This window comes from Muntiacus reevesi, chromosome 1, assembly GCF_963930625.1.
Source record: "Muntiacus reevesi chromosome 1, mMunRee1.1, whole genome shotgun sequence".
Lineage (NCBI taxonomy): Eukaryota > Metazoa > Chordata > Mammalia > Artiodactyla > Cervidae > Muntiacus > Muntiacus reevesi.
In genome coordinates this window covers 71,685,883-71,711,245 of record NC_089249.1, presented here as the reverse complement: position 1 = coordinate 71,711,245, position 25,363 = coordinate 71,685,883, and the positions used below count along the sequence as shown (strand labels likewise).

Sequence of the window (25,363 nt, the reverse complement as noted above, 5' to 3'; positions counted from 1 at the left end):
CACTCACAGCGTGTGTGCTTTCCCGGTCTACACTGCTCAGGCTCCAGGTTGCTCTGCAGGGGAACTGACTAAAGCAGGCCCTGGGTTGCATGTACTTCCCAGGTCTAAGCCGCTCAGGTTCAGGTTCTCGGGTACTCCACAAAGGCACAAATTCGGTTGGGCCTGCGTTTTCTGCCCTTCCCAGGCCCGAGCAGCTCAGGTGACCAGGTGCTTGGTGAGCACACTCTCCCCAGGTGTGGGGGCGAGGGGGGCATCTTATCACCTCCCCTGTCCCAGCCCCTAGGTTTCCTGGGTGCGCAGCGGGAGCATCGTCTCTGGTGTGCCATGTGTCTCCTCTGGGGAGCTCATCTCTGGCTGCAACCCTCCTGGCAGATGTCAACAATCCAGGATCCCAGGAAGACTTGGTTAGCAACTGGGAGCCTGCTCACAGTTTGGTAGGGGATGCCATCTCTGGGGCTGAGTTTGCCCCTTACCTTCCGGCTCTGGCTGTTGCCCGCCTGCCTCCCTGCCTCCAGTGGGGGATGGGCCAGTCCACAGCCGGCTAGCTCTCGTCTGGTATTCGCTCAGTCCTTTGTTCTGTGAGCGGCTGGCCAGCAGTGCCTTGGTTAGAGCTTTTCCCAGGATAGTTCTCTCTCTCCTCTTTTTTCTCTCTCTCCCTCTCAGGCTCTCCCACAATTTGGGTTGCTCTCTCACATTAGCTCCCTCAGATTGCCCTCAGGGAATTCAGGCCCGGTCCTTACCCTAAGCAATGCAGCCCACGCCTCCCTGTTCAGGCCCCGCTTCCTGGTGGCCAACACAAGGGTCTGGGCTACTTCTCTGCTGGAAGTTGCCTTTAGGCATGTAATCTGTGGGTTTTATTTATTTATTTTTTCCTCCTGGTTATGTTGCCCCCTGAAATTCAAAAACTCCCCACAGACCAGCCAGTGAGAGGGTCTCCTGTTGTTTGGAAACTTCTCCTCTTTTACGACTCCCTCCCTGGGATGGGTCTCCATTCCTTAACTCTTTTGTCTCTCTTTTTATTGTTTATATTTTCTCCTACCTCCTTTTGAAGATAATGGGCTGCCTTTCTGGGTGCCTGGTATCCTCCGCCAGAATTCAGAAGTTGTTTTGTGGTATTTGCTCAGCATTCAAATGAACATTTGATGAATTTCTGGGGGAGAAAAATGGTCTCACCATCCTATTCCTCTGCCATCTTAGGACCGCCCACCTTCCTTTTGCTTTTTCTATGATGCAATGGATGTCGGCAATTTGATCTCTGGTTCCTCTGCCTTTTTAAATCCAGCTTATACATCTGGAAGCTCTCAGTTCACGTACTGTTGAATCCTAGCTTGAAGGATTATGAGCATGACCTTGCTTGCATGTGAATTGAGTGCAGTTGTGTGGTAGTTTGAACATTCTTTAGCATTGCCTCTTTGGGATTGGAATGAAAACTGACCTTTTCCAGTCCTGTGGCCACTGCTGAGTTTTCCAAATTTGCTGGCACATTGAGTGCAGCACTTTCACAGCATCATCTTTTAGGATTTGAAATAGCTCAGCAGGAATTCCATCACCCCCACTATCTTTGTTCACAGAGATATTACCTAAGGCCCACTTGACTTTGCACTCCAGGATGTCTGGCTCCAGGATGTCTGACTTTGCACAACACCATGGTTATCCACGTCATTAAAATCTATTTTGTATAGTTTCTCTGTGTATTCTTGCCACCTCTTCTTAATATGTTCTGCTTCTGTTAGGTCCATACCATTTCTGTCCTTTATGGGCCCATCTTTGCATAACACATTCCCTTGGTATCTCTAATTTTCTTGAAGAGGTCTCTAACCTTTCCCATTCTATTGTTTTCCTCTATTTCTTTGCCTTGTTCACTTAAGAAGTCTTTCTTATCTTTTCTTGCTATTCTTGTATATCTTTCCTTTTCTCCTTTGCCTTTCACTTTTCTTCTTTTCTCAGCAATTTGTAAGGCCTCCTCAGGTAACCATTTTGCCTTCTTGTGTTTCTTTTTCTTGGGGATGGTTGTAACCACCACCTCCTATACAATGTTACAAACCTCTATCCACAGTTCTTCAGGCATTCTATCAGATTTAATCTCTTGAATCTATCCATCATCTGCACTGTATAATTAAAAGGGATTTGATTTAGGTTATACCTGAATGGCCTAGTGGTTTTCCCTAATTTCTTTAATTTAAGTCTGAATTTTACAATAAAGAGTTCATGATCTGAGTCACAGTCAGCTCCCTGTCTCCTTTTCCTGCCTGTATAAAGCTTCTCCATCTTCCATTGCAAAAAAAAATAATCAATCTGATATCAATATTGACCATCTGGTGATGTTCATGTGTACAATTCTCTCTCGTGTTATTGGCAGAGGGTGTTTGCTATGACCAGTGGATTCTCTTGGCAAAATTCTGTTAGCCTTTGTCCTGCTTCATTTTGTACTCCAAGGCCAAATTTGCCTGTTATTCCAGGTATCTCTTGACTTCCTACTTTTGCATTCCAGTCCCCTATGATGAAAAGGACATCTTTTATGGTGTTAGTTTTAGAAGATCTTATAGGTCTTCATAGAACCATTCAACTTCAACTTCTTCAGGATTAGTGGTTGGGGCATAGACTTGGATTGCTTTGATATAGAATGGTTTGCCTTGGAAATGAACCAAGATCATTCTGCAATTTTTGAGATTGTGTCCAAGCAGTGCATTTCAGACCCTTTTGTTGACAGTCAGGGTTACTCATTTTCTTCCAAAGGGATTCTTGTCCACAGTAATAGATGTTATGGTAGTTTGAATTATATTTGCCCATTCCCATCCATATTAGTTTACTGATTTCTAAAGTGTCTATGTTCACTCTTGCATCTCCTCTTTGACCACTTCCAATTTACTTTGACTCATGGACCTAATATTCCAGGTTCTTATGCAACATTGTTCTTTATAGCATTAGACTTTGCTTTCACCTCCAGACTTTGCTTTCACCTCCAAACAACTAGGTGTTGTCTCTGCTTTGGCTCAGGATTTTCATTCCTTCTGGAGCTATTTCTTCACTCTTTTCCAGTAGCATATTGGGCACCTACTTATCTGGGGAGTTCATCTTTCAGTGTCATATCTTTTTGCCTTTTCATACTGTTCATGGGGTTCTCCTGACATCCCTTCAACATTTCTGAATATTTATTCTAAATTACTTGCTAGACTCTTCCTTCATGAGTTCCTTAAGAACCATTCCCCAAGAAAGGACACACATTCCTTCCTTTATAGATTTCATGAACCTCTGACTTCAGAAAATTTCACTGATGGCCCCAAAATTGCTGTCTCTGATCCAGAGGTTTCTTAGGCTAAACCTCAAAATCCAACTGTCACCTAGATATCTTCAGGGTAGCTCAGTTCCACATGTGACCAAAACAGTTCTATGCCTCACTGATCCCAAACCAGTTCATTGTCTAGACATCCAAACTCTCTATCACCCAAATGAAAACCAGGTGGTGATTCTAAACTTCTTCCCTTCTCATCTTCCCCATGTGCCACTGCTCATAAACATAAAATCTTTGAATTCATCAAATCTCACCATTCCTCTCCATGGGCATTGCCCTACTCAAGCCTTCATGTGGCTTATTGAACCTATTCGTTGAACCTATTCATTCATCCTTGTCTCTAGTATCTTTCCCTGGGATCTGTCACTATTGTGACACCAACATGATCTTTCTAAAACAAAGATGACCAGGTCAATCTTTCCTTTAAAATCCTTTAATGCTCCTATCACATACAGCATAAGCCCAAAATCATTGGCATCGTGTAAAAGTTCCCCCATCACCTGGGTTCTGTTAATATTTCCAGCATCTCCTCCTGCATCTGCCCAACACACATTCCATGCTCCAATATTGAAAACCAAGTTGCTGCCATAACATGATCTCTCTAAAATAGTCATGATTCTAAATAGACTATTCACTCAACCTAAATTGCACTGATTTCCCATAGACTCCTGTACATCTTCCAAGACACACTCAGAAGCTACCTTTCATGAGTCATCATCACTGATACTCTAGCAGAGTTAGAGTGTCATGGTAGCCACTCAGTAATATTTTTGTTATATTAATATGATTCAGATGATAATTATGTGTTTGTATGGATGTCTGTCCTGTCAAACACTGACCAAGTCACATGCTATCCATGTTTTTCTCTCCCACACCAGCAGGACATAGCTGCTCCTTGCATGCTTGTTAAGGTGAACGCAGGCACATGTGCACATTACCTCACACCTGCTTTGGACCATGGTTGGAGGGAACTGTGGGGACCAGACTGGCACAAGGAGGAGGAATGGACAAAACTGTCCCTTTTGTGCCCACACACTCATCACTCCCCCATCAGATCTGAGGTTCTCCCTGACAGGAAAGCTGCCTCATCCTCACTGGGAGAGGGACAGGCTGAAGGGTGAGGAGGAAGAAGAGAAAAATCTTGAGAGTCACTTGCCACAAATAAAGACTTTTGTCTCAGGCTTCCTTGAAGGACCAGTGGTTAAGACTCCATGCTTCCACTGCAGGGGGAACAGGTTCAAATCCCTGGTCATGGAAATAGGAAATAAGATACCACCTGTCACTCAATGCAACCAAAATAAAAATGTGAGTCAAGTTTTTTTTTTTTTTTTTTTTTTTTTTTTTTTTTTTTTTTTTTTTTTTTTGAACTGCACCAAAGGCGTATCCTAGCTTTATTAAAGGGCCCGCGCCGCAGTCAATATAAAAACACAAAAAGTCCCATCAGTTTAATAATAATAAAAAACCCCAAAAATGGAAAACTGAGGGGGCAGGGAAGAGGCCCCTGGGCCAGGGGCACAGGGAGCCCTGCTCGTGGCACCAGGCCTGGCCGCAGGGCCCCCTGGTATTGCTGTTGCTACGAGGTCAGGGGGCAGCGATTGTCCTGTGGAGCCACCATTCAGCTGGGTCAAGGACCCTTACTTCTTCTGGGGTGTGCTCAGCTTCTGCATGCCCCGGATCTTGTCCAGCAGGCCAGAGATGAAGGCCTCAGTGGGTTTGTAACAGTCAACCAGCAGCTCCTTGACCCTGGCAGCCCGGGTATCATCACTCTCCATGTCCAGGAGTTCATCCACGTCGATTTCCAGCTCTGGGATCTCCTCTTCCTGGCAGTCGTAGAGGCGAGTGAGCTGCTCCAGGATCCACTCCTCCAGGTTGAGGCGCTTCCGTAGCTCCTTGCGGTCGTACTTGACCGTGACCTTCCCTTGGCGCCTCACTGGGCCCTCGTCGTCCGCGCCGCCCGGGCCCTCGCCTGCAGCCCCAGGGGGGCTCTGAAAGTAGACGCGGGGCCCTGGGCCGCCACTCCCCGGTCCGGGGGCCGGGGCCGCCAACGCCGCGCCCCCCGCGGGGCCGCTGTCCGCCATGGCGGCCGCCGGGGCCACGTGCGCGCGTCGGGCCCCTCCCTGCGCCGCCGCCTCCCGGACGCCCGCCGGCTGGCTCCCGGCCGCTGGCTCGGGTTAGGTCGTGAGCTCGGCTCCGCGCGGCTCCGCGGCGAGGGCGGCGGCGGGGGTGCCCGGGGGCAGCTGCAGCATGCGGAGCCCCCGGGCCTGGCCTGGCCGCGCCCCGCCCCCTCGTGAGTCAAGTTTTAAAAGATAAAAGAAAGGAAACAAAGACTCAGATGCTTACACCAGTGTTCATTGCAACATTATTCACAAAAGTCAAGGGACTTACAATTATATTTTACATTTCTGAGCCTATTTCCTTATACCAAAAATGAAGCTAGTAAACAGTGATTAGAATTTACTAAAAATCAGATGACATGATATTAAGAAACATACTTTGCTTTTTTAAAAAAAAAAAAAAGCATAAATGAAAATGAAGAGGAACACATTTCTTTTCTTTTTTTTTTTTTCACTTATTTTTATTAGTTGGAGGCTAATCACTTTACAGTATTGTAGTGGTTTTTGTCATACATTGACATGAATCAGCCATGGATTTACATGTATTCCCCATCCCAATCCCCCCCTCCCACCTCCCTCTCTACCCGATCCCTCTGGGTCTTCCCAGTGCACCAGGCCCGAGCACTTGTCTCATGCATCCAACCTGGGCTGGTGGTCTGTTTCACCCTTGATAGTATACATGTTTCACTGCTGTTCTCTTGAAACATCCCACCCTCGCCTTCTCCCATAGAGTCCAAAAGTCTGTTTTATACATCTGTGTCTCTTTTTCTGTTTTGCATATAGGGTTATCATTACCATCTTTCTAAATTCCGTATATATGTGTTAGTATACTGTATTGGTCTTTATCTTTCTGAATTACTTCACTCTGTATGATGGGCTCCAGTTTCATCCATCTCATTAGAACTGATTCAAATGAATTCTTTTTAATGGCTGAGTAATATTCCATGGTGTATATGTACCACAGCTTCCTTATCCATTCGTCTGCTGATGGGCATCTAGGTTGCCTCCATGTCCTGGCTATTATAAACAGTGCTGCGATGAACATTGGGGTGCACGTGTCTCTTTCAGATCTGGTTTCCTCGGTGTGTATGCCCAGAAGTGGGATTGCTGGATCATATGGCAGTTCTATTTCCAGTTTTTTAAGAAATCTCCACACTGTTCTCCATAGTGGCTGTACTAGTTAGCATTCCCACCAACAGTGTAAGAGGGTTCCCTTTTCTCCACACCCTCTCCAGCATTTATTGCTTGTAGACTTTTGGATAGCAGCCATTCTGACTAGCGTGTAATGGTACCTCATTGTGGTTTCGATTTGCATTTCTCTGATAATGAGTGATGTTGAGCATCTTTTCATGTGTTTGTTAGCCATCTGTATGTCTTCTTTGGAGAAATGTCCGTTTAGTTCCTTGGCCCATTTTTTGATTGGGTCATTTATTTTTCTGGAATTGAGCGGCAGGAGCTGCTTGTATATTTTTGAGATTAATCCTTTGTCTGTTGCTTTGTTTGCTATTATTTTCTCCCAATCTGAGGGCTGTCTTTTCACCTTGCTTATAGTTTCCTTTGTTGTGCAAAAGTTTTAAGTTTAATTAGGTCCCATTTGTTTATTTTTGCTTTTATTTCCAATATTCTGGGAGGTGGGTCATAGAGGATCCTGCTGTGATTTATGTCAGAGAGTGTTTTGCCTATGTTCTCCTCTAGGAGTTTTATAGTTTCTGGTCTTACATTTAGATCTTTAATCCATTTTGAGTTTATTTTTGTGTATGGTGTTAGAAATGGAACACACATTTCTAAATGACATTGTTATTCTTGTTGTGGGGAGTAAGACAGGAAGGGAGCAGTCCCAGGCACAAAACAGATCATTCAACTCCCTCTGGAAATCGCAAGACCACGCTCACTGGAGTCGGGAGAGACTGGGAGGGAACACAGTTCTTAACACAGGCCCCTGAGAGCCACTCAGAGGCACAAAGGTGCAACCCAGGGCATTCCTCACCAAGCACCATACGTCTCCATGTTAGGTCCCACTGGCCAACAGAAATCATCACTCAGCCTACAGACATCTCAAGTCTGAGCACAAAGTGGATTCTGTGCAGCTCAAAGTTGAACATCCCCTCTGCCCCAGAGCCACCAGGACTCTTGACCCGCCCAGCCCAGTTCTGTTATTGACACTTAGAGGAGAGGTGAGAAGTGCTGTTCTAGGAGACAGTCTCCTGCAGTGCACCCTCTAGTGGCCAGTTTGAGAAATAGCAAGAAGCTGGGTGGGATCCTTGTAATCTAAGAAAAACAAAAACACGGGTTTACCTTCCTGATAACCTCTCAGTCTCTACCCCTAATTCCTGTCCAGTCCCACAGAGATGCAAAGGCTAAGGATCCCTCGTCCTCCACACACCTCTGACCTGGAATCCGGGCTCCTGCACTCACACACCTCTGTGAGTCTCAGTAGCACTTGCTTCCAGCATAGAGATACCCTCTTTTCTCTCCACACTGGGGCCAGGAACTGAGAGCTGACATTCAGGTGAACACTGAAAGCTTTCTCTCTTGATACTCCACAGGCTCTAAAAGATACATGTTAAAGGTCACCTCTTAGCATAGTGTTCAGATCTGAGAATTTCGTGGACCTCTGTATTTTCCAAGTGAAAACACTGAGTACAAGGTTAATAAGAGTGTGATGGTTTGGGTTTCTTCTTTGTATCTTTCTTTCTGGAAAAAAAAATACCAAAAAAAAAAAAAAATGTTTTTAACTGAACGTCGACCATCATCACCATTTCCTAGAAAAAAACACATTTTAAAAACAAAATTGGAAATGATCATCTCAGAAAACATAAAAATCTTCAGTTGAAATAAATTGCTTTACACAGTGACAATACTTTATCTTTGAATTTCTCATTTTCTCCCACAAACTAGTGAACATTTACTACAGAGGAGCAAATGCAGACACTACACATGGGAGGATGTCAGTACAAACCACCCTGATGCTTCAAGCTTCCTCTATCATTTCTATTCCAGTGGCACTCCTCCATTCTCAGATTCTTCCTTCAGCTATAATAGAATCGATCCATTCCTCCACAGTGATACCACATACCTAATACATAACTTCATTTTACCACTGATCATATCTCAAGCCTTGGGGAAAGACTGAACCTTTTGTTATTGTTGTTGTTACACCAACATTTCCTGTCTTTGTAGGTTCAAAGTACTGACACAAAATACAAAACAGATTGATAAAGGAAAATAAAACACTGCCCAAGAAGAAAACTCCAAAGAAAACTTATGCTGGTAGTATGTTCTTTTATTACTTCTAAGACATAACTTTTCATACTTTGACACCTTCCATTTCATTCTGCATCTCACCCTATGTGGTATGAAGTTAAGGAGCAACCTACGGCTGACGGCACATAAGCACCTGGGGAAACGGTACAAGTAACATTAGGGACATCACACCTTCTGACCACCTTCATCCAGACACAGCCAGTGACTGTGTCCTGTACATTCTACCTCCTACTTCCTCGTCAATCTGTTTCCCACACCACTGCTCTTAAGCCGCACTGCCCCTGACATTTGATTAGTTCAGGTCTAGATCAGTTGCAGGGCTTCCCTTGTGGCTCAGCTGGTAAAGAATCTGCCTGCAATGCAGGAGACCTGGGTTGGGGAGATCCCCTGGAGAAGGGAAAGGCTACCCACTCCAGTATTCTGGCCTGGAGAATTCCGTGGACTGTATAGTCCATGGGGTTGCAAAGAGTGGAACACGACTGAGCAACTTTCACTTTCAGGTCAGTTACAAGGCTTTTTAACTAGAACTAATACAAAACCTATCTCAAAGCGACTTGAACAAAAAGCATATACATCACGTCATGAAACAGGAAATTCAGAGGCAAGGCAGTTTCCGGCTTGATTGATGGCACCAGCTCAGTGTCTTCAAGGACCTGGGCACTTTCAGCCTCTCTACCGTGGCTCATCCTCTGACTAAGGGTAAAATATCTGCTGATGTGCAATACTTTTCCAGGTCTGTGCTTGCTCGCTCAGTTGTGTCCAACTCTTTGCAACCCCTATGGACAGTAGCCCACCAGGTGCCTCTGTCCATGAGGATTCTCCAGGCAAGAATACTGGATTGGGTTGCCCAGCCCTTCTCTAAGGGATCTTCCCAACTCAGGGATTGAATCAGGGTCTCCCGCCTTGCAGGCGGATTCTTTACCATCTGACCCACCTCACACAGCAAAGAATCCCCATCGACAGAGGAGCCTGGCAGGCTACACTCCAGAGTCGGACACGACTAATAATTTCACTTTCCAGGTCTACCATAACACAATACCACAGACTCATAAGGAGAAGGAACTTAAACAGCAGACTTTCTTTCTCTCAGAGTTCTGGAAAGTAGAAGCCCAAGATCAAGTGTTAGCAGGTTCCAGTTTCTTCAGAGGCCCCCTTCTTGATTTGCAAATGGCCAGCTTCTCACTGTGTCCTCACATGCATGGTCTTTCCTCTCTGCATGCATCCCTAGTGACGTGTGTTGTTGAAGTGCTTGCACTTATAAGGACAGAAATGAGTGAATTAGACCCACACTAGTGGGCTCATTTTAAGTACATAATCTCTTCAAAGGCCTGACCCTCAAATGCAGTCATGTTTTGAGGTACTTAGAACTGGGGTTCTGGTATGAATTTGGGGAGAATAAAGTACAGCCTATAATAATCTGTAAGACTAAAACACATCCAGAGGGAAAAGATTCTCTTCCTCTGGCTATTTTTGAGAAGAAATGAAGGTTTTCCCAGAGTCCCCAGTACACTTTTCCTCATTTCTCATTGGCCAGAGACAGGACACATGACCACTCCTGAATCAGTCTTTGGCTGGGAGTGAAACAATCTTTATTGCTTCAAATTAATCCTCCGGGATGATGTTGGTGACCATAGGTCAGGTCCAGCTGAAGGAGGGGAGCTAAGATGGTGGAGGAACAGGATGGGGAGACCACTTTCTCCCCTACAAATTCATTGAAAGAACATTTGAACCCTGAGCAAACTCCACAAAACAACTTCTGATCACTAGCAGAGGACATCAGACACCCAGAAAAGCAGCCCATTGTCTTCAAAAGGAGGTAGGACAAAAGATAAAAGATAAAAAAAGAGACAATAGAGTTAGGGACAGAGATCCATCCTGGGAAGGGAGTCTTAATAGAGGAAGTTTCCAAACACCAGGAAACCCTCTCACGGGTGGGTCTGGGGGAAGTTTTCAAATCTCAGAGGGCAACCTAACTGGGAGGAAAAATAAATAAAACCCACAGATTACAAGCCTAAAAGCAACTCCCAGCAGAAAAGTACCCCAGACGCTCGCATCCGTCACCAGCAAGTGGGGTCAGAATGGAGAGGAGCGGGCGGCAGTGCTTAGGGTAAGGACTGGGCCCGAATGCCCTGAGGACAATCAGAGGGAGCTAACGTGAGATAGCAATTTAAACTGTGGGATAGCAAGAGACAGAGAATTAAATTGGAAAAAGTCCTAAACTTAGGCACTACCCGCCGGTTCCCAGAACGAAGGACTGAGCAAATACCAGAGAAGAGCTAGCCGGCGGCGGACCGGCCCACCCCCCACGGGAAGCAGGAGGCAGAGGGTAGGGGAAAGGGGCAAACTCGGCCCCAGAGACGGCACCCCCTACCAAACTGCAAACAGGTTTACAGCTTCTAACCAAAGACTTCCTGAGGTTCTGGATGGTCGACATCCGCCGGGAGGGTCGCAGCTAGAGTCCAGCTCCCCAGAACTGACACAAGGCGCACCCGACCTACGCGCGGAAACTGAGGCTGGGACTGTGAAGGGGAAGGCGCCCTGCACCCGGGGAGAGTGCGCTTGTCAAGCTCCTGGCTGCCTGAGCTGCTCCGACCGGGGAAGGCACAAAACGCAGGCCCAACCGAGTCTGTGCTTTTGTGGAATATCCAAAAACCTGAATCTGAGCGGTTTAGGCCTGGGAAGTCCACGCAGCGCAGGGCCCGCTCCCTAGAGAGCAGCCTGGAGCCTGAGCAATGTAGACGGGGGGAAGCACACACACCCGCCCTGAGCGGGGGCAAACCCAGTGTGGCCGGAAAACTGCGAGTGCTCCCCACACACACCAGTGACACTTGTCTGCAGTGCCCCTCCCTGCCCACAGCACGACTGAACAAGCGAACCTAAACAAGAGACCACCTCCACCCGCGTGTGTCAGGGCGGAAATTAGACAGTGAAGAGACTGGCAAACAGAAGCCAAAGGAACAAAGGGAACCGCTTCAGAAGTGACTGGTACAACAGGTTAAAATCCCTGTAGTTAACACTGACCACACTGGAAGGGGCCTATAGATAGCGAGAAGTATAAGCTCAAACAAGGAGCTATCTGAAACTGAACTGAACCCACACTGCCCACAACAGCTCCAGAGAAATTCCTAGATATATTTTTACTACTATTTTTTTATTTTTAATTTAAAAAAATTTTTTTCTCTTTCTTTTCTTAAAAGTCCTCTATTACTCCTCTATTACTCCTTAATTTCTATTTTTATAATTCACTATAACCTGGCCAAAAAAAAAAAAAAAAAGACCCTATTTTTAAAGCAAACTCCATATATATTTCTTAAATTTTTTTGTGTTTTTGTGGTTTTTTACTATTGTATTTTTAAGAATCTAACCTCTACTCTAGGTTTTTAATCTTTGTTTTTCAGTATTTTATATCAATTTTGGACATTTTAGGATCCAAACTTCAGTACCCATTTTTACTCAGGAGTGTGATTACTGGTTTTATCACTCTCTCCCCCTTTTGATTCTCCTTTTTCTCCCCCAGATCACCTCTATTTCCTCCCTCCCCCTTCTCTTCTCAACCCAATTCTATGAATCTCTGTGGGTATTCTGGGCTGCTGAGAACACTTAGGGAACAGAGTACAACCTAGACCTGTCTCTCTCCTCTTGAGTCCCCCTTTTTCTCCTCCTTCTCACCTCTATCTCCTTCCTCCCTCTCTTCTTCATGTAACTCTGTGAACCTCTTTGGGTGTCCCTCACTGTGGAGAATCCTTTCACCATTAACCTAGAATCCTTTCACCATTAACCTAGAAGTTTTATTATCAGTGTTGTATGGAGGGAGAAGTCTTGAGGCTACTGAAAGAATAAGACTGAAACCCAGAGGCAAGAGGCTTAAGCCCAAAACCTGAGAACACCAGAGAACTCCTGACTACAGGGAACATTAATTAATAAGAGATCATCCAAAAGCTTCCATACCTACACTGAAACCAACCACCATCCAAGAGTCAATAAGTTCCAGAGCAAGACATACCACACAAATTCCCCAGCAACGCAGAAACATAGCCCTGAGCGTCAATATACAGGCTGCCCAAAGTCACACCAAACCCATAGACCCATCGCAAAACTCACTACTGGACACTCCATTGCACTCCAGAGAGAAGAAATCCAACTCCACTCCCCAGAACACTGACACAAGCTTCTCTAACCAGCAAACCTCGACAAGCCAGACACCCAGCCCCATCCACTGGGAGAAACCTCCACAATAAAAAGGAACCACAGACTACCAGAATACAAACAGGCCACCCCACACCCAGCAATCTAAATAAGACGGAAATGCAGAGAAATACCCAGCAGGTAAAGGAACATGAAAAATTCCCACCAAGCCAAATAAAAGAGGAGGAGATAGGGAATCTACCTGAAAAAGAATTTAGAATAATGATAATAAAAATGATCTCAAATCTTGAAAAAAAATGGAGTTACAGATAAATAGCCTGGAGACAAGGATTGAGAAGATGCAAGAAAGGTTTAATAAGGACCTAGAAGAAATTAAAAAGAGTCAATTAAAAATGAATAATACAATAAATGAGATCAAAAACACTTTGGAGGGAACCAACAGTAGAATAATGGAGGCAGAAGATAGGATAACTGAGGTAGAAGATAAAATGGTGGAAATAAATGAAGCAGAGAGGGAAAAAGGAAAAAGAATTAAAAGAAATGGGGACAACCTCAGGGACCTCTGGGACAGAGTGAAACGCCCCAACATTCGAATCATAGGAGCTCCAGAAGAAGAAGACAAAAAGAAAGGCCATGAGAAGATACTCGAGGAGATAATAGCTGAAAATTTCTCCAAAATGGGGAAGGAAATAGCCACCCAAGTCCAAGAAGCCCAGAGTCTCAAACAGGATAAACCCAAGGCGAAACACCTCAAGACACATATTAATCAAATTAACGAAGATCAAACACAAAGAACAAATATTAAAAGCAGCAAGGGAGAAACAACAAATAACACACAAGGGGATACCCATAAGGATAACAGCTGATCTTTCAATAGAAACTCTTCAGGCCAGAAGGGAATGACAGGACCTTTGCACAACAAAGGAAACTATAAGTAAGGTGAAAAGACAGCCCTCAGATTGGGAGAAAATAATAGCAAATGAGGAAACAGACAAAGGATTAATCTCAAAAATATACAAGAAACTCCTGAAGCTCAATTCCAGAAAAATAAATGACCCAATCAAAAAATGGCCCAAAGAACTAAATAGACATTTCTCCAAAGAAGACATACAGATGGCTAACAAACACATGAAAAGATGCTCAACATCACTCATTATCAGAGAAATGCAAATCAAAACCACAATGAGGTACCATTACATGCTAGTCAGGATGGCTGCTATCCAAAAGTCTACAAGCAATAAATGCTGGAGAGGGTGTGGAGAAAAGGGAACCCTCTTACACTGTTGGTGGGAATGCAAACTAATACAGCCACTATGGAAAACAGTGTGGAGATTTCTTTAAAAACTGGAAATAGAACTACCATATGACCCAGCAATCCCACTTCTGGGCATTCACACTGAGGAATCCAGATCTGAAAGAGACACGTGCACCCCAATGTTCATTGCAGCACTGTTTATAATAGCCAGGACATGGAAGCAACCTAGATGCCCACCAGCAGATGAATGGATAAGGAAGCTGTGGTACATATACACCATGGAATATTACTCAGCCATTAAAAAGAATTCATTTGAATCAGTTCTAATGAGATGGATGAAACTGGAGCCCATTATACAGAGTGAAGTAAGCCAGAAAGATAAAGAACATTACAGCATACTAACACATATATACGGAATTTAGAAAGATGGTAACAATGGCCCTATATGCAGGGCAGAAGAAGAGACGCAGAAGTACAGAACAGACTTTTGAACTCTGTGGGAGAAGGTGAGGGTGGGATGTTTCGAAAGAACAGCATGTATATTATCTGTGGTGAAGCAGACCACCAGCCCAGGTGGGATGCATGAGTCAAGTGCTCGGGCCTGGTGGGCTGGGAAGACCCAGAGGAATCGGGTGGAGAGGGAGGTGGGATGGGGGACCGGGATGGGGAATACGTGTAACTCTATGGCTGATTCATATCAATGTATGACAAAACCCACTGAAAAATAAAAAATTAATTTAAAAAAATACTTAAAGTTATGAAAAAGAATAACCTACAACCCAGATTACTGTACCCAGCAAGGATTTCATTCAGATATGAAGGAAAATCAAAAGCTTTACAGACAAGCAAAAGCTCAGAGAATTCAGCACCACCAAACCAGCTCTTCAACAAATGCTAAAGGATCTTCTCTAGACAGGAAACACAGAATGGTTGTTTGAACGTGAACCCAAAACAACAAAGCAAATGGCAACGGGAACATTCTTATCAATAATTACCTTAAATGTAAATGGGTTGAATGCCCCAACCAAAAGACAAAGACTGGCTGAATGGATACAAAAACAAGACCCCTATATATGCTGTCTACAAGAGACCCACCTCAAAGCAAGGGACACATACAGACTGAAAGTGAAGGGCTGGAAAAAAATATTTCATGCAAATAGAGACCAAAAGAAAGCAGGAGTCTCAATACTTATATCAGATAAAATAGACTTCAAAATAAAGGCTGTGAAAAGAGACAAAGAAGGACACTACACAATGATCAAAGGATCAATCCAAGAAGAAGATATAACAATCATAAATATATATGCACCCAACATAGGAGCACCACAATATGTAAGGCAAATGCTAGCAAGAATGAAGGGGGGAATTAGCAATAACACAATAATAGTGGGAGACTTTAATACCCCACTCTCACCTATGGGCAGATCAACTAAACAGAAAATTAACAAGGAAACACAAACTTTAAATGACACAATGGACCAGCCAGATGTAATTGATATCTATAGGACATTTCACCCCAAAACAATCAATTTCACCATTTTCTCAAGTGCACATGGAACCTTCTCCAGAATAGATCACATTCTGGGCCATAAATCTAGCCTTGGTAAATTCAAAAAAATTGAAATCATTCCAGTCATTTTTTCTGACCACAATTCAGTAAGATTAGATCTCAATTACAGGAAAAAAAATTATTAAAAATTCCAACATATGGAGGCTAAATAACACACTACCGAATAACGAACAAATCATAGAAGAAATCAAAATATGCATAGAAACAAATGAAAATGAAAACACAACAACCCAAAACCTATGGGACACTATAAAAGCAGTGCTAAGGGGAAGGTTCATAGCAATACAGGTTTACCTCAAGAAACAAGAAAAAAGTCAAATAAATAACCTAACTTTACACCTAAAGCAACTAGAGAAGAAAGAAATGAAGAACCCTAGGGTTAGTAGAAGGAAAGAAATCTTTAAAATTAGGGCAGAAATAAATGCAAAAGAAACAAAAGCGACCATAGCAAAAATCAACAAAGCTAAAAGTCGATCTTTTGAAAACATAAATAAAATTGACAAGCCGTTAGCCAGGCTCATCAAGAAACAAAGGGAGAACCAAATCAACAAAATTAGAAATGAAAATGGAGAGATCACAACAGACAACTCTGAAATACAAAGGATCATAAGAGACTACTACCAGCAGCTCTATGCCAATAAAATGGACAACTTGGAAGAAATGGACAAATTCTTAGAAAAGTATAACTTTCCAAAACTCAACCAGGAAGAAATAGAAGATCTTAACAGACCCATCACAAGCAAGGAAATCAAAACTGTAATCAGAAATCTTCCAACAAACAAAAGCCCAGGACCAGATGACTTCACAGCTGAATTCTACCAAAAATTTAGAGAAGAGCTAACACCTACCTTACACAAACTCTTCCAGAAAATTGCAGTAGAAGGCAAACTTCCAGACTCATTCTATGAGGCCACCATCACCCTAATACCAAAACCAGACAAGGATGCCACAAAAAAAGAAAACTACAGGCCAATATCACTGATGAACATAGATGCAAAAATCCTTAATGAAATTCTAGCCAACAGAATCCAACAACATATTAAAAAGATTATACATCATGACCAAGTGGGCTTTATCCCAGGAATGCAAGGATTCTTTAATATCTGCAAACCAATCAATGTAAAACACCACATTAACAAACTGAAAGATAAAAACCATATGATTATCTCAATAGATGCAGAAAAAGCCTTTGACAAAATTCAACATCCATTTATGATATTAAAAAAAAAAAACCTCTCCAGAAAGCAGGCATAGAAGAAACATACCTCAACATAATCAAAGCTATATATGACAAACCCACAGCAAACATTATCCTCAATTGTGAAAAATTGAAAACATTTCCCTTAAAGTCAGGAACAAGACAAGGATGTCCACTCTCACCACTACTATTCAACATAGTTTTGGAAGTGTTGGCTACAGCAATCAGAGCAGAAAAAGAAATAAAAGGAATCCAGATGGGAAAAGAAGAAGTAAAACTCTCACTGTTTGCAGACGACATGATCCTCTACATAGAAAACCCTAAAGACTCTTCCAGAAAATTACTAGAGCTAATCAATGAATACAGTAATGTTGCAGGATATAAAATTAGCACACAGAAATCCCTTGCATTCCCATATGCTAACAATGAGAAAACAGAAAGAGAAATTAAGGAAACAATATCATTCACCATTGCAACAAAAAGAATAAAATACTTAGGAATATATCTACTTAAAGAAACGAAAGACCTATATATAGAAAACTATAAAACACTGATGAAAGAAATCAAAGAGGACACAAATAGATAGAGAAATATACCATGTTCATGGATTGGAAGACTCAATATTGTGAAAATGGCTATACTACTCAAAGCAATCTATAGATTCAATGCAATCCCTATCAAGCTACCAATGGTATTCTTCACAGAACTAGAACAAATAATTTCACAGTTTGTATGGAAATACAAAAAACCTCGAATAGCCAAAATAATCTTGAGAAAGAAGAATGGAACTGGAGGAATCACCCTGCCTGACTTCAAACTCTACTACAAAGCCACAGTCATCAAGACAGTATGGTACTGGCACAAAGACAGAAATATAGATCAATGGAACAGAATTGAAAGCCCAGAGATAAATCCACGTACCTATGGACACCTTATCTTCAACAAAGGAGGCAAGGATATACAATGGAAAAACGACAACCTCTTTAACAAGTGGTGCTGGGAAAACTGGTCAACCACTTGTAAAAGAATGAAACTAGAACACTTTCTAACACCATACACAAAAATAAACTCAAAATGGATTAAAGATCTAAATGTAAGACCAGAAACTATAAAACTCCTAGAGGAGGATATAGGCAAAACACTCTCCGACATAAATCACATCAGGATTCTCTATGACCCACCTCCCAGAATGTTGGAAATAAAAGCAAAAATAAACAAATGGGACCTAATTAAACTTAAAAGCTTTTGCACAGCAAAGGAAACTATAAGTAAGGTGAAAAGACAGCTCTTAGATTGGGAGAAAATAATAGCAAATGAAGCAACAGACAAAGGATTAATCTCAAAAATATACAAGCAGCTCCTGCAGCTCAATTCCAGAAAAATAAATGACCCAATCAAAAAATGGGCCAAAGAACTAAACAGACATTTCTCCAAAGAAGACATACAGATGGCTAACAAACACATGAAAAGATGCTCAACATCACTCATTATCAGAGAAATGCATGTCAAAACCACAACGAGGTACCATTACATGCCAGTCAGGATGGCTGCTATCCAAAAGTCTACAAGCAATAAATGCTGGGGATGGTGTGGAGAAAAGGGAACCCTCTTACACTGTTGGTGGGAATGCAAACTAGTACAGCCACTATGGAGAACAGTGTGGAGATTCCTTAAAAAGCTGTAAATGGAACTGCCATATGACCCAGCAATTCCACTCCTGGGCATACACACTGAGGAAACTAGATCTGAAAGAGACACATGCACCCCAATGTTCATCACAGCACTGTTTATAATTGCCAAGACATTGAAGCATCCTAGATGCCCATCAGCAGATGAATGGATAATGAAGCTATGGTACATATACACCATGGAATATTACTCAGCCATTAAAAATAATTCATTTGAATCAGTTCTAATGAGATGGATGAAACTGGAGCCCATTATACAGAGTGAAGTAAGCCAGAAAGATAAAGACCATTACAGTATACTAACACATATATATGGAATTCAAAAAGATGGTAACGATAACCCAATATGCAAAACAGAAAAAGAGACACAGATGTACGAACAGACTTTGGGACTCTGTGGGAGAAGGCGAAGGTGGGATGTTCTGAGAGAATAGCTTTGAAACAAGTATACTATCAAGGGTGAAACAGACCACCAGCCCAGGTTGGATGCATGAGACAAGTGCTCAGGGCTGGTGCACTGGGAAGGCCCAGAGGGATGGGATGGGGAGGGAGGCGGGAGGGGGGACCAGGATGGGGAACACATGTAAATCCATGGCTGATTCATGTCAATGTATGGCAAAAACCACTGCAATATTGTAAAGTAATTAGCCTCCAACTAATAAAAATAAATTGAAAAAAAAAAAATTCCAGCTGAAGCCTCCATTCCTGAAATGGTTTCCTGCCCTTTCCTAATCTTCTGTGTCCAGTGTTGGCCCACGGCAATACCTTCCCCACACTGCTGCCAGCAACGGTCCTTGTAAAGCAGAATCAAATACACAGTGCAAACAAAACACCCACGTCTTCAGCTAGAGCACCAGGCTCAGACTCCACACCATGGAGGTTGGATCAGTTACAATAAGCCACTCCAAACACACTGGTGTAACAAAGAATAATCACTTCTTTTGCTCATAAGTCTACAGTTTGAGCAGAGCTCAGTGGGGACAGCTTGTTCCTACTGCATGTGGTGTCACTGGGACATTTGAAGTGCTTCTCTCTCCTCTCTTCCCTCAGTGACCTTCCTTCCCAATACCTCAATTTTACCTTCTCTTTCCTGACTCTCCCTAGATTCTCTCTTTCTCTTTGCTTTTTTCAATCCCCTGACCCCTTCCACCTTTTCTCCTTCCTCTTTCTCTGCCCACCCTTGTCCTTGCTTTTCATGTGGGATAATTGTCATCACCCACTTCCTGTCCCATTCTAGACAATGTACCATGGGACTTGGGACAGATTTCGGGTCAGTCCTCTGCTTCCTCCATGTCTCTTCCAGAATCAGTATAAAGAGACAGGCAGAATGATCCCAAATCACATAGCTTTTAATAAGTTTCATCTCTCCCATTTTTTCCTACTTGCCATCTCTCTGCGCTAGCAGGTCCACAGTCAAGAGTTAACACTTGCATCTTTGCCTCAGGTTTCCATGTGTGGAGGACCCAAGCTAGGATAAACACCAAAGAAATGGTTCTGAAGACAGGCTGTGAGGATGGACTTTAGAATCAAAGTGCTCACATATCTGAAAGGAAGAGCGACCCATTGCTGCTGGTCGGTGGGATTGTATGAACGCAGGCTGTCTGCCCTCTCCACCTTTCTCCTCCCCATTTTGTGCCTTTGTGCCCTGTAGATCAATTTCTCTCACACTGAACATCCCTGGGCACCAGAAACTAGGAAACAGGGAGAAAAGCTAAGAAGGAAACTGTAGAAAAAGAAGCAAGAAACTGTTAGAGTACTGACCATGAAGACAAGCAGGGGAAAGTGAGGGAAACATTAGGAGGTAGTGACTGAAGCCAAGGAATCATCCTAACACAGGACAGCCTAAAATGGGGAGACAGGGTGGAATTTGAGGCTGGACTGTGTGTAATGACTGGTTGGAAATTGCTGGAAGGTGGAGGTTTGGAAGAACTAAAAGAAGGAATAAATAATTGAATCCAAGAGACTACTGCTTTTTTGAATTTAGATGCAGCACCAAAGAGCAGTCCTTGTCAACAGAACTCAAAATGTACTTTGGGCTAAAAAAGAAAATTCTCAGTATGTGTGTGCATAGAGAGAAAATAAAAATTTTCCCCCACTCTCACCTCACATCCAACCCAGCTTCTCCAAGTGACTTTTTATGTCTTGTGCTAAAAAGAAAACTTCATTGTAAAAATTATGACATATAGAGAAGGATATAAAACAAAAATATACCATTTAATGAATTTTAAAAAACAAATGCTATGGACTCACTAACCTCCATAAGAAATAAAATTTTGTCAGGACTCCAAACTTGTTCCCTCCAGATGACAAATACCTTCTGAGACATATCCTTCAAGATCACTTGCAGATACAAAAATCTCCAGTGGGTAGTTAACCATATGCTGACACAAGCAGGTAGAGTCCAGATCACTGAAACCAGAAGGCTGGTGATATTGACTCTCAGTTACCTCACTAACAACCAATCAGAAGAATGTCCTCTAGCTGATCCTGCACCACACAACATTCTTCCTCACCCTGTCTTTAAAACCCTTTCCCTGAAAACCAGTGGGGAGATCAGAGGCAGTGGGTGGGGGGAGGAGGGTGACGCAGGTACCCAAACTTCTTGCTGTCGCCTGCAGTAAATGCCGCACTTTCCTTCACCATAATCCTGTGTCAGTAGATTGGCTTTTTTGCACACAGGCCAGCAGACTCAAGTTTGGTTCAGTAACCCCTTGACATGAGAAGACAGAAATAAGGCAACAGGTAACTAAAATAAGTAGAGAAAGAAAAAATAAATTAGCAGGAAAATCAAGAATGAGCTAGTAAGGAACAAATTTTCTTCTTTTCTTTTCCTCCTTTTTTTTTTTCTTTTATTGGGTTCCAAAATCACTGCAGATTGTGACTGCAGCCATGAAATTAAAAGACATTAGCTTCTTGGAAGAAAAGCTATGACCAATCTATACAGCATATTAAAAAGCAGAGACATTACTTTGCAGACAAAGGTCCATCTAGTCAAAGCTATGGTTTTTCCAGTAGTCATGTATGGATGTGAGAGTTCAACCATAAAGAAAGCTGAGCACTGGAGAACTGATGCTTATGAACTATGATGTTGGAAAGACTCTTGAGAGCCCCTTGGACTGCAAGATGATAAAACCTGTCAATCCTAAAGGAAATCCATCCTGAATATTCATTGGAAGGACTGATGCTGAAGCTGAAGGTCCATAATTTTGGCCACCTGATGTGAAGAGCTGACTCATTGGAAAGACCCTGATGCGGGGAAAGATTGAAGGCAACAGAGGATGAGATGTTTGGATGGCATCACTGACTCAGTGGACATGAGTTTAAGTAAGCTCCGGGAGTTGGTGATGGACGGGAAAGCCTGGCATGCTGCAGTCCATGAGGACACAAAGAGTTGGACATGACTGAGCATCTGAACTGAACTGAACTGGAACAAGGAACAAAGATTTAATAAGGAGGTGGGAAAAAGAGAAGAGACAAGAAAAAAAGTGCAGTTAACCCTGGAGCAAAGCAACTTTGAACTGTACTGGTCCACTTACATGTGGGTTTTATTTTCCATTATTAAATAATATAGACTATACAATTCATGCCGTTGAATCTGCACATGTGGACCACAAACACAGAGGAACCTCAGATGTGGAGGAATTATGGGTACAGATGATTGACTATAACTTATATGTGGATTTTAGACTCTGAGAAAGAATGGTGCCCACAACCCACACGTTGTTCAAGGGTTAAGTGTACATTAACAGTAGCTTACCAACTACCACACAAATCAGGTTTAGCCAAGAACAGCTATAGGCTTTCACTTCATCCTTCTCCAGGCCGTCTGCCTCTCAACCCATAGCAAGCCCGTGGCCTCAGTTGTGGCTGCAGCTCTCCTTCAGGAGACACCAGACTACCCCTTCTCACAGTCTTGTCTTGAAACCTACACACTGAGCTGTGGGTAAACCATGTATTCCTCTGTCATGAGCTGACTTTGGCAAATCTGCCAGAGATACTTTCAAGGAAGGATTGGTTTGGCTTTGTCTGGATGAGAAAACAAAATCATGCACCGACACAACATTTTCAACATCTGCATTATCTAACAGACAGTGGTCAAGTTCCTGGGACTGGAGAAGGGAATGGCTACCCACTCCAGTATTCTTGCCTGGAGAATCCCATGGACAGAGATGCCTGGGAGGCTATAGTCCATGGGGTCGCAAAGAGTCAGACATGACTGAGTGACTATCACGAGTTCCTGGGAACTTGGAAACCAGACACTGTCACAAAACAGTGCAAAACTGACAGAACTCTGGGAGCAGAACTGAATTACGACTGAGGCCCAGATCTGACAAGGTTTGACTCTGAGATTTGATGCTGCCTTCTCACACTGCCATGGTAAAGAATAGTAACATCAAGTCTTCTTACAAGAGGGAGTCTATACACCTTAGTTGTGATGTTGACTCGGATTTTGCTGGACTTGCAATCCATGGTTCAGCTATCTTTGATTGTGATGGCCGGGTTCCAGCCCATGACCTGGGACAGTGCCAAATCATAGCTAACAAGGAATAACTTTGCAGGACACTACAGGGCTGCGGACTTCCAGCTAAACCCAGTGTCGCTGATTATGGGGACAGGATATGAAGCATCAGTTTATCAGAGAGAAATTCATCTTGACATCTGGGTGAATGTTGCTCAGACATTAGGTACCAGCTGCACTCATTTGGGCATTACAACTAAATATCACTTGGATCTCACTGCTTCTGTTTCTGAAAAAACCAACAACTCTAGTTTAGTTGGAGTAGGCTACACTCAACCTCTGTGCCTGGTCTGAACCTAACACTCTCCTGGTAAACAGGAAGAGCATACTGCCTGGAGGCCATGAACTTGACCTTTCTCTGGGGTTGGAAGTTTATCCAGCTGTAGAAACCTCTGGGAAGGGGTATCAGAAGATTGGGTCTTAACACAGTTGCCCTGTGACCAGTAGGATTAACTACTCCTGAGTTTCCAGGTGGTGCTAGTGGTAAAGAACCCACCTGCCAATGCAGGAGGCATAAGAGATGCAGGTTCGATCCCTGGTTCAGGAAGATCCCCTAGAGAAGGGCATGGCTACCCACTCAAGTATTCTTGCCTGGAGAATCTCATGGACAGAGGAGACTGGCAGACTACAGTCCCTAGGGAACCAAAGAGTTTGACTCGACTGAAGTGACTTAGCATGAACGCACACACACCTGAACCCCAGTGATCAAAACAAAGGATGATCTACCCAAGAACTATATTTTAAAAGTCTAGACAATTTCATATTACCTGATCTCTTGTGAAACTGGTTATCTATCTAGTTATCAATGCCTCATTCATGGAACATTTTTAAATGTATTCACCTTGCATTTTTAAATCTATTTAACTGTTAAATGTACTAACCACCAAAATGAAACTGACCTTTGTGAAAATTGTTTTTTAAAAAGTAAAGACAAAAACCCTCTCTCCAGGGTTGCTCAACTACAGCACTGTTGGTGTTTTATATCACTCTGCATTTGGGGAAGGGATCCTGTACCGTGCCTGGCGTTTCTCAGCAGGAGCTGGCCTCTATCCAGGAGTACTCATGTCACCCCTTATCAAGTGGTGTCTGCACTGGATCCATCAAGAGGCAGCCTTCACCTGGGGATCTGAGGATTTCTCCTGGTAGATTGGGTCAAATTTGAGTTGAGTTGGAGGACACTCAGCTAGTTGTCAGTGAATTACTTGATGTTATGAGAACCTGCCCCAACACAGAGATGTTGCAATTAGCACTAAAATCATTTTAGGGGCACTGTCCTAAGGAATAAAGGACATGGCAGGTGTGACCTCCATCTTTTTTTCCTACTGAATCTAAATAACAGTTATCTTTTCTGCTCTAAGATGTTTATGTTGAGGGTTTGATTTGACTAACCGATAATGGAAGGGTAGGAAAATTAAGGAATGGATTCCCCTGTTCCTTATCTCCCTCAGGGAGTCCAAAGAAAGAGGAGCAAACTTGTGTCTGGGACCCAAGACTTGAAGTTACAAACTCAGAATGTCTAAAATGGAAATCAAGCCCAAAGGAGGCATTATTTAAAAGTCTCCCTTTAGGTCTCAGTCAACTTGCAAAATGAAGTCAGAGAAGCTCAGAACCACAAAGTGATGTAATTTATTCCCCTCCCCTCCATGTTAGCATTCCATTTTTCAATCTCAGAGTATCTGGGCTTAGGGGCTGGCTTCCATGTCTCACACCACACAGTTCTCAGTGGTAGAACAGGAGTACAACTGCCTCAGTGATTGCCCAGCTGGAGCTGTAACCCCAGTGAGCTCAGTACCCTATTCCAGTCAAAGGAGGAGAAATCCCCACACTGCACTGGATTGCCCTCTGTGAACTATCCTCCTCCACAGAGGCAGTGCTGGGGGGCAGGGAAAAGTCACAGTGAGGGTTGGCTGTGGACACCAACAAGCTCTGGATCTTCAAATCCCCTGGAATCTTTAGTCTGTTCCTACTTGGCTTTGCTCCCCCCCGCCCATAAAACCCACTCCTCCAGTAGACTCCAAAACAATGTAGTTCTCTGAATTCCTTTAGAACTCCCTACATATTAATTCTCAGGCCTGCTAGCCTACCTTCCCCCATAAATGCTTTTCCTCAGGGCTCTGTCCACACCTCACCATCTGGATGATGGCTCATCTTCATAAACCAGGGCCCCTTGTTTATGTTGCTACCCCAGGTGATACCTCATGAAGATCGCCATCATGCATTTACATCTCTGTCCCACTTCATCTGAGTTCCTTAATGACTCTGTCAGCTGTGCATGTCTATTATCTATTGCTTTGTAAGTACCTATCATGTATTTTAC

The 25,363-nt window shown here is 43.3% G+C and overlaps 2 pseudogenes; one reads left to right on the top strand and one right to left on the bottom strand.

Moving 5' to 3' along the window:
• Positions 1 to 4,660: 4,660 nt before the first annotated feature.
• On the bottom strand, positions 4,661 to 5,538 carry LOC136160955 (protein phosphatase 1 regulatory subunit 14B-like; annotated as a pseudogene).
• Positions 5,537 to 23,470, top strand: LOC136172120 (voltage-dependent anion-selective channel protein 2 pseudogene; annotated as a pseudogene).
• The last annotated feature ends 1,893 nt before the right edge of the window (positions 23,471 to 25,363 follow it).